The sequence below is a fragment of the Aegilops tauschii genome, chromosome 2 (assembly GCF_002575655.3).
Source record: "Aegilops tauschii subsp. strangulata cultivar AL8/78 chromosome 2, Aet v6.0, whole genome shotgun sequence".
NCBI lineage: Eukaryota > Viridiplantae > Streptophyta > Magnoliopsida > Poales > Poaceae > Aegilops > Aegilops tauschii.
This window is the reverse complement of record NC_053036.3, coordinates 212,058,164-212,066,437: the sequence shown is the minus strand read 5'-3', so window position 1 is coordinate 212,066,437 and position 8,274 is coordinate 212,058,164.

Here is an 8,274-nt window from a genome sequence, read left to right as displayed (position 1 = left end):
CGGCAGACTAGCCCCTTGAAGAACTTGACGGCTGACTGGGTCGTCACCTTTCTCACCGGCTCCACCTCCGGCCACTTTGTGAACTTGTCGATTGCGACGTACAAGTACTCAAAGCCCCCGACAGCACGGGGAAAGGGGCCCAGTATATCGATCCCCCAAACCGAAAATGGCCAGGAAATAGGGATGGTCTGAAGAGCTTGAGCCGGTTGATGAAGCTTCTTTGAATGGAACTGGCACACTTCACACATGGTCACTAGTGTCGTCGCATCCTGGAGGGCGGTGAGCCAGAAGAAACCTTGTCGGAATGCCTTGCCGGCAAGGGCTCTCGATCCTATGTGGGAGCCACACATGCCTCCAGGTATCTCCGCCAACAGCCTTAGTCCGTCTTCCCGAACAATGCACTTCAACTTCACGCCGTTCGGTCTCCTTCTGTATAGGGCATCATCCACAAACTGGTACATGCTGGACTGACGGGCTACTTTCTCTGCTTCTTCCTGCTCCTCGGGGAGCTCTCCCGTTTGGAGGAAACGGACAGTGGGTTGCGCCCATGCCGGAGCCTGAGGCTCGACGGCAAGGTCTAAAGGCACATCTTCAGTCATGAGGGCAGCTGCCTCTATGGCCAGGGCTTGAGGCCCTGCTGGGGGTTGCTGCTCTCCGGCAAGCTTGGGACACCCGGCAACATCTTTGTCGGCAGCTCCTGGGAGCTCAGCTGGAAAGTACTTGCCGGGTCCTGCCTTCCTTCGTTTGCTCTGTCCTGCTGATGGTTCAACAGATGGCTGAGTTAATTGAAGCACAAAGGTACCTGGTTCCACAGGCAACTTGAGGGCGGCGTGTTTTGACAGGTCATCAGCAATGTTGTTCTCCGCTCGGGGAACATGCTCTGCTTGCAACCCGTCAAAGCGCTCTTCCAACTTCCTCACTTCATCCACATAGGCCTCCATCAACGGGCTCCGGTAATCCTTGTTCACTTGCTTGACGACGAGCTGCGAATCACCTCTGATGATGAGCTTCCTGATTCTGAGGTCTGTCGCGATCCTGAGACCGGCCAGCAGTCCCTCATACTCCGCCGTGTTGTTCGTTGATTTTTCCCGTGGAAAGTGCATCTGGATTACGTACTTGAGGCGCTCTCTGGTGGGTGCGATGAGTAGCACGCCGGCACCAGCACCTTGGAGTAAGAAAGCTCCATCGAAGTACATAATCCACTCACTGCTCGTCTCCTTGCCGGGAAGTGTGGTCTCTTGAATCTCCTCGTCGGGCGTTGCGGTCCATTCTGCTATGAACTCTGCCAAGGCTCGGCTCTTGATCGTTGAAGTACTTTTAAACTTGAGGCCAAAGCTCGACAGCTCCAATGCCGACTCCACAATCCTCCCAGTTGCATCTGGGTTGTGCAAGATTCGTTGCAACGGGAGGCGGGTGACAACGGTGATCTCATGTGTTTGGAAATAGTGGCGCAGCTTTCTCGAGGCCATGAGGAGGCCGAAAAGTAGCTTCTGCATGCCAGAATATCTTGACCTAGCCCCCTGCAAGAGGGAACTGACAAAATAAACAGGGTGCTGCACCATCTTCTTCTTTTGTTCAACTTCGGCCATCTGCGCAGACTCCGCCTTTCCGGGACCGGGCCTTGCCGGGGGTTTCGCCTTGTCGGCGTCAAGAGCCACCGGGGAGGGCCCCGGCCCATCATCTGGCGGCTCCGCTGCTGCCGCTGCTTCTCCCTTGAGTTCCCTCTGTGCTACTAGCGCAGCACTGACCACTTGATTCATTGCCGCTAAGTATAGCAACAATGGCTCTTGTGGTTTAGGTTCGACTAGTATCAGCGTGGAGGAAAGGTACCTCTTCAAATCTTGCAGTGCTGCCTCTGCCTCCGAAGTCCACTTTACTGGACCCGCCTTCTTCAAAATTTTGAAGAAGGGGAGGGCGCGCTCAGCTGATTTGGGGATGAACCTACTTAGGGCAGCAACGCAGCCGGCGAGCCTGCGGACGTCCTTGACCCGTTTTGGCGCCTCAATCTGCTCAATTGCCTTGATCTTGTCGGGGTTCTCCTCGATCCCATGCTGTAAAACAAAGAACCTGAGAAGCTTGCCAGACGGAACGCCGAAGACACACTTCTCAGGGTTCAGCTTGAGGTTGATCTTGCACAAATTTGCAAATGTTTCTTCTAAATCTTGCACGAGCGTGTCCCTGTCCTTGGTTTTGACCACTATGTCGTCCATATAAGCTTCCATATTTCTATGTAGCTGGGGCTCAAAACCAATTTGGATCATTCGGGCAAACGTCGAACCAGCGCTCTTCAACCCGAAAGGCATTCGTACAAAACAGTACGTACCACATGGGGTGATGAACGCGGTCTTTTCTTCATCTTCCTTCATCATGAAGATCTGGTGGTATCCTAAATAGGCGTCGAGGAACGACAGCAGGTCACATCCGGCAGTGGAGTCCACAATCTGATCGATGCATGGCAGAGGGAAAGGATCCTTTGGACAGGCCTTATTGATATTCGTGTAGTCAATACACAGCCTCCATTTCCCATTTGCCTTACGCACCACCACTGGATTGGCCAACCACGTGGGGTGGAGCACTCCTCTAACCAGGCCTGCCGCCTCCAACTTCCTGATCTCTTCAATGATGAACTCTTGTCGCTCCAAAGCTTGCTTCCTGACCTTCTGCTTGACGGGCCGCGCATGAGGACAGATAGCAAGATGGTGCTCAATCACCTCCCTAGGAACGCCGGGGATGTCGGATGCTTGCCATGCAAACACATCGACATTCGCCCGCAGGAAGGCAACGAGCGCGCTTTCCTATTTGCTGTAGAGGGTGGAGCTTATAGTAAAAGCCCCGCCCGTGCCGTCCTCCTTGACGGACACCTTCTTGGTTTCCGTTGGTGCAGCCTTGGATTTCTTGCTCTTTCCTGTGGAGCTCTCTGGCATGTCCTCGACGGGAGCACTGCACTCCTAAGAGGTGCGCTTGCCGGAGTGGGTGCCGGAGGTCTTGCCGGCAAAAGTCTTGCTGGCCTTCTTCCTTCACGGGGCTTCAGCGGTAGGAGCAAGTGCCTTGGCGGCAGTTGCTGCAACTGCCTCTCGGTAGAGCTGGTCGACGCAGATGAGCGTGTCTTTCTTGTCAGAGGGGACGGTGATGATGGTCAGTGGCCCTGGTATCTTCAATGTGTTGTAGGCGTAGTGTGACGCCGCCATGAACTTGGCCAGCGCTGGGCGGCCAAGGATCCCGTTGTATGGCAAGGGGATCTCGGCGACATCGAAAACAATCTTCTCTGTCCTATAGTTCAGCTCGCCCCCGAATGTAACGGGCAGCGTGATTTTACCTTTTGGCTAGCTCCTTCCCGGGTTGACCCCTTGAAACGTGCCCGTCTCCTCGAGATCTCCATCAGGAATCTGCAGCTTCTTGATCACAGCGGGCGAGATCAAATTCATGCCGGCCCCACCATCAACCGGCACTTTGGTCACCTTGAGGTTGCGTATTGTTGGTGAAATCAACAACGGCAAACACCCGACCGTAGTCGTGCGATCAGGGTGATCCTCGATGTCAAAAATGATGGGCGTGCGGGACCAATTTAGTGGCTTCTGGGCATCGAACGATGGCTCTGCCGCAGTGACCTCACGCGTCCACTGCTTCAGTTGGCGGTGAGAGGTGTGCAGCGAGGCGCCACCGTCGACGCACATGGCCTCTGTAGCTTTCTGGAATTCGTGCTCGCCGGACTCGTCGTCCTCGTCATGATCATCATCTTCTTCCTTCTTGTCGCGGCCTCGAGCGGGCCTCTCTTGTTGACTATTTTTGCCGCGACGACCCACCTGGCCGCCACGCTTCTTGCCAGACCCCTCAGCACCATCCTGGCCCTTCTCCTTGTCCCTCCTTTCATATTCAGCTTTCTGCTTTTCAGCAAGCAGCTCAACCTGTCGGCAGTTCTGGAGGTCATGGCCCTTGGTGCGGTGGATCTAGCAGTACTGCTTGTCGGAGCTTCCTGGCTTGTCGGCGGCCGCCACCGCCCGGCAGGCGGCGCACTCGGCAACCTCCTTGCCGGGGTCATCAGCCTTGGCCTTCTTAGCGGCGCCGGGGTCGCCGGATCCCTCAACAGCGAGCACAGTCTTGCCCTTACGTTTCCTATTACGACGCTGGCCCTTCTTTGTCGGGGCGGCGGCGTCTTCGTCCGTGGAGTCGGTTTCCATGCCCGCGTCTTTGCAGGGGTACTTCCTTCCTTCCTCAGCCTGAGCACACCTATCCGCCAGAACATAAAGTTCGGCTACATCCCTGACCTTGTTCATCGCCAGCTCTTCACGCATCTTGCGATTGCGTACGTTCTGATGGAACGCACTGACGACAGCGGCAGGATGAACGTCTGGGATGGTGTATTGCACATGGCTGAATCTTTGTATGTACTTACGCAGGGACTCACCATCCTTCTGGGGGATGACATGCAAGTCACTCGCCTGGCCAGGAGCTTGGTGGCCTCCGGTAAAGGCGCCAACAAACTCGTGGCACATGTCCGACTAGGAAGAGATGGAATCCACCGGCAGGTGCATCAACCACGACATGACGTTGGGCTTAAGTGCCAACGGAAAGTAGTTGGCGAGCACCTTATCGTCGCGAGCCCCGGCGGCTTGCATCGCGATGGTGTAGATGCTGAGGAATTCCGCAGGGTGAGTCTTGCCGTTGTACTTTTCCCCAACATCAGGCTTGAACATGCGGTGGGAGGGCCACTGGAACTGCCGCAGCACTCGGGTAAAGGCCGGACAACCCACCTCATAAGGCAGGCCGCCAGGGCCCCTCGACGCTGGGTGATCCATAGTAGGCCCCGCGCGCCGATCCGACTGATGGCGCGTCTCCCGTCGTCGCTCAATGGAGGTTCGAGTGTCTTCCTGGGCCCGCTCCCGAAGGACTTGGCGTTGGTCGCGGCGGGCTCGCGGGTCGGACGACGCTGTGCAAACGTTGTCATAGGCGTCGGCCTGACGGGCCGGTGGCTGCTGTCGCGGCCGCGGGGGAGGAGAGTGCACCGTGGTCGCAGTGTCTCTGGTCCCCCCACCGCCGGCATGCACCGGCTCGACAGAGCACCGGCGTGAGGGTCCCGTTGGGAGCGGCTCGTCTTTGTTGGCGAAGCTGACAAGGCTTCGGATGGTGGCCCTCCACTCGTCGAGCTTCTCCGCAGCAGGGGGAAGTCGAGGAGCAGTTGCACGCGCGCCAGCGCTTCTGGTGGCGTGGGCGGCGGCGAGAGCTGCGTAGACCATGACGCGCTCTGACTTCTAACCAGGTTAGAAGGGGCTCTGTCACGGTCTCGCGGTCGCACGCCGCTTCCGCCGGCGTCCGAGCGCACACGCCGGCCTGGTGCGTCCTGCGAGTGGCGCACATGGCTCTTTCCGCGGCGGTGCCCGGGGGCTCCGGCATCGCGGTGTCGCTCATCGTGCACGCCCTGGGAAGGCCGCGGCGCGGGTGCCAGCTGGGGCGCCGTAGAGGTTGCCGCGCCGCCTGTGGGTAGCACGGCCCCGCCGCCGGACTCAGCGGCGTGCGGCTCGTCGTCTCGGATTCGAACGACGCCGCTCGCCTAGCTTCAGCCGCCAGAGTGTCGTGGATGCTCGCGGGCCACGTCTCCGGCCCCATCCGTGGCCACTCGGTCGCCTGCCCGCGCTGGCGTGGACAGACCGGCTCTGGGCGACCCGATCGCTGTGATCCCCTTTCTCTTGGGGGCCATGGTGATGATGAAGTCGATGCACTGACCTTCAAACCGGATTTTCACAGCTTGCGCCCCCTACCTGGCGCGCCAAAGATATCGGTGGAAACGACACCTATGGGATCACGGGGAGTCCCTTCTAGGGTCGGTGGGTGCGGGGCTATGGAAAGAGCGGGTTTAAGAGATCAACACGGGAGATTTATCCAGGTTCGGGCCGCAAGTGATGCGTAATACCCTACTCCTGCTGGCTTGTGTTTATCTGGTGTTCTTGGACTAGCTACAGAGCGTGCAGGGTCCAAAAAGTCTGAATCATCTCTCAGTACACCGCGGGCCTCCTTTTATAGTCAAAGGGGCTGCCACAGTGGCACAGGAGGTGGAAAGTTGTACAGTAGTCGAGTTTGTCGCCTGACATCACAGGACAAAACGCATTAAATGCGCTACTTAGGTGTCCTCTTACTTTATCGTGGACGGTAACGAGGCCCGTCCCGTCCGTCGCCGCTTCGCCTTGCTCCGACACGCGTCCAGGCCAACGAGGCATGCAGCGCCATGTAGGCTGCTGAGCTGGTATGGTGGCAGGGTCTTCACAAAGATCTGCATGCCACCACATAGGTGCTTGCCTAGTTGGCTTAGGAGCCACGTACTGCCACGTGGGTACCTGCTTAGTTGCTGGGTTGGCCGCTGAGCTGGGGCGGCGACGGGGCGGCAAGGCCTTGCCGCCGTCTTGCTGATATTCCCGGCAACGGTCTTGCCGGGGCCTTGTGGGCGCCCTCGGCAAGAGTCTTGCCGGGGCCTCGTAGGTATCTTCGGCAAGAGCCTTGCCGGGGCCTCGTGGGCATCCTCGGCAAGGAGCCTCGCTGTCGTCTTGTTTCCTAGTTCCTATCTAGGCCTCGCAGGCCCTTGGTCTTCACAAAGATCTGCATGCCACCATGGAGGCGCCTCCCGAGCCTTGGTTCCAATGTGGTTGATGGCGTCGGACCTTTTAGACTCAAGGGTGGCGGCCCTGTTGGTGTTGGGCAAGTTGCCCCGCCAAGGCTCTTGCCAGGGCGGTGGAGGCCGCCCCGGCAAGGGCCTTGCCGGGGGAGTTTCGCCTCGCCCCTCTGCTCTTCATGCTTCTGGTCTTGAGCACTGCCCTGTTAGTCTTGTGTCTTTGCTTTCCTCTTCTGTCCCACCGAGTGCGGCCACAGGCGTGTGGCTGCGACTGCCCGCGCACAAGTAAAGGGGTGCAAACAGGACCCCTACTTTGTACAACGACAGCATACAGTTCACCACCGAACTTTGACTCAAGGGCATCCCACATATGTAAATATGTATCAACCAACTTGTCACCCATCATACTGATGACGGCACCCACAAACACTACATTGGCCTCCGAGAACGCTTTATCTTGTTCAGAAGTAAGTGCCCCCCTCACAGTGCCATCCGATACCTAGTACACGTTCACTGCGATGAGACACAAAATTATTTTGATCTACTACCTTTTAAAGTGAGCACCCGTAAATGGGATCGGTTTTAAAGTAGCAACAAAGCTAGTCAACTAAATTATCTACACAAATAAGGTTTTTGAATTGTTATTAGGATAATAGGCAGTTTTTGGTTAAGCCCAGTCCAAATTAGCATCATCACAAGGTTGCCTTTGAAATTCGGAATTTTGATTGAGCCGAGGCACTAGATTTCATATGCTGGGTCCGATAAAACCTAACGGGATGACATGTGTGGCGGTTGAGAATGGTATTTTTTTGCGAGAAACTTCAGATCTATTCATCAACTGTCAAGTTAGTACAAAGAACACTAGAAGTAAAAAAGAAAATACATCTAGTTTCATAGACCACCCAGCGACGAGTACAAGCACATGAGCGAGCTGAACACGTGCCGTCATCACCGCTCATCCCTCGTTGGAGCTGGGAAAACCTTGTCGTAGTAGACAGTCGGGAAGTAGTTATGCTAAGGCCTCATAGGACCAGCACCAGAACAGTAACCGCCGGCAATGAAGAGAAGCGTAGATGAAAATGATCTAACATGTAGATACATACGAATGATGACCGGATCGAAGCGGATCCACTGAAGACGAACACCGACCGAATCTCATGAGATCCATCGGAGGCACACCTCCACATGCCCTCCGACAACACTAAAAGCACCGCCGGAGCGGGGGCTAGATAGGGAGAATCTTATTCCATCTTCAGAAAGCCGTCGTCGCCTCGTTTTCCTGAGCATGAAACAAACTCTAACAAAACTAAAAAAACACCTAAAAACAGGGCCCTCCTGTCCACAAGAACCCGGGATCCACTAGGCATCCATGGTCTTAGGACACGAAGTGGCATGACTCTGGTTAAGTTGCCAATTCATGTTCCTTGATTTTTTTTTCTTGCGAGTGCATGTTCCTTGATTTATGATGGGAGTGCCAGTTAAGATGACCAAGAATAAAACAGTTATCCCCATCAAGAACGTGCATCACGTACTTTGCATTTTATTCAGAAATCTCCAAAAGTCTGCAGAGTTCACACCATTATTCGTCCAGCAAATGTCAGTCAAGGTATTTTTTAAATATGTCTGGTTGTTGAGGCTGAGTAGTCGGGGATGAGCCCACCGATTGTTGAATT